Raw genomic sequence first — 1,820 nt, forward strand, 5'->3', positions numbered from 1 at the left:
ATTTACAAAAAAAAAAAAAAGGCACAATGACAGGTTGGTGATAAATCTTTTTAAATAAAGCATTCTTTTTTTATAACATGATTTATAGAGTATATTGTGACCAGTTTCCTTTTAGTAAAGAGTGCCACGATAAGAAGTGATATATAAATTGTTTTGTTTAATGTGTAAAATGCCCAAAGGAAGTTGAGATTGAAAATAAAGTGGAACAGATACTACACTGCCTATGCTAAAGAAAGCATGTGTACTCTTTTTTAAAATTCCCTAAGAGAGTATTTTGCTTTTATGTTTTGAAAGGCCAAATGGTTGTGATTAACCTTGAAATATAAGTCTCCAGCACATGAAAGACACTTTCAATTTGTAGCCCAAGGATAACAAATCAAGGATAATATCAAATCATATTGCAGCTTGGGTAGTGGTTTTGAGAATGTATAATGGACATTTGTTAGGAAAGATAAAGTTATTGTAGATTTAAAAAACCCGTTCTCCTTCTAAAGTGTCACACTGAAATAAGGGCTGTCTTTTGTAAGCTTAGGTATTTATCATCTATCCTCAGAAGGAAGGTTGGGCAATCCTACTTCCGTAGTGATACTGCCTCGGAAACCCAAGGAGGGGTCGCTATGAGTCGGGGCCGACTTGACGGCACATAACAACAACAACAACAACATACATAAGTAATTTTGATAAAAACAACATTCTTTTATCCCATTGGCCCACCTTCTGGAGACAGGGTCATCTTTCTGAATGAGAATACTGGTTGGCTTTTCCATGGCAATAATAAGCTAGTAGGCTTACCAGCTGCTCATCTGTTCCCCAAAGCAATATTGGAATTCCAGCATTCTAGGCCTGGATCAGAGAGTATGACCCCACATTTTCCTCTATTTACTATTGACGTTTGGGTAAGACTGTTCTGTGGCAGACTGATGACCATCTACTTCTATGGGCACTCTAAAGTCTACCTTCTATTCAGTTAGATTATATCGTCAGGAAACTCTGCTTGGATCCCATTAGCTGAGGCTCTTTTGCTGAGTTACATGTTATGTAATACCCATGGCTTTATCTAGGGTTTGCTTAAAAAAAAAAAAAAAAGAAACACTATAACATTTTTTGTTACATTGTTGATGATATTTCCTGTTATATCACCTCCTATCTCATATATGAAGCCCCAAATGAGAAATTTCTTTCAGAGTTTAGGGGCAGGGAAAAGTTTTTCTTTGATAAAGGGTCCTTTTTTTTTTTAAATTTCTTAGATAATAACAGAGATGCAATTTACCTTATTTATTTATTTACCCTAAATGCTTTATAAGCAAAGGGCCAAATATGAATGTCAGTTACAGCACTTACCTCAAAAATATTTAAATAAATTTTTAAAAAATCATCATACAAACCAGGAGTCAGCCAATTTTGACCTGGCAGGCATCTGTTTTTGAAAATAAAGTTTTATGGCTCTCAGCCATGTCATTTGTTTATGTATTGTCTATGGCTGCTTTCCTGCTACAGGGGCAGACTTGAATAGTTGCTATCTGGCCCTTTACAGAAAAAGTTTTCTGATCCTAATGTAAACAATCACATGAAGGTGTGGGTCAGACCATAGACATTAGTACTGAAGGTATATAAAGAAAGCTGATTACTGTAAGGTATGGCTGGTTGGAAAGACTTTATAGAGGACAGGTACTATGAAAGTAATTTCATCATTAAATAGTGGGAGCATATGAGCAGATTTTTAAGGAGCTCTGGTAGAATAGTGCCTAAGGCACTTGACTGCTAACCAGAAGGCTGGCAGTTCAAACCCACCAGCCACTCCTCGGAAGGAAGGTTGGGCA

The sequence above is a fragment of the Orycteropus afer genome, unplaced genomic scaffold (assembly GCF_000298275.1).
Source record: "Orycteropus afer afer isolate SDZICR_OR568_19922 unplaced genomic scaffold, OryAfe1.0 scaffold00345, whole genome shotgun sequence".
In the NCBI taxonomy this organism is placed as follows: domain Eukaryota; kingdom Metazoa; phylum Chordata; class Mammalia; order Tubulidentata; family Orycteropodidae; genus Orycteropus; species Orycteropus afer.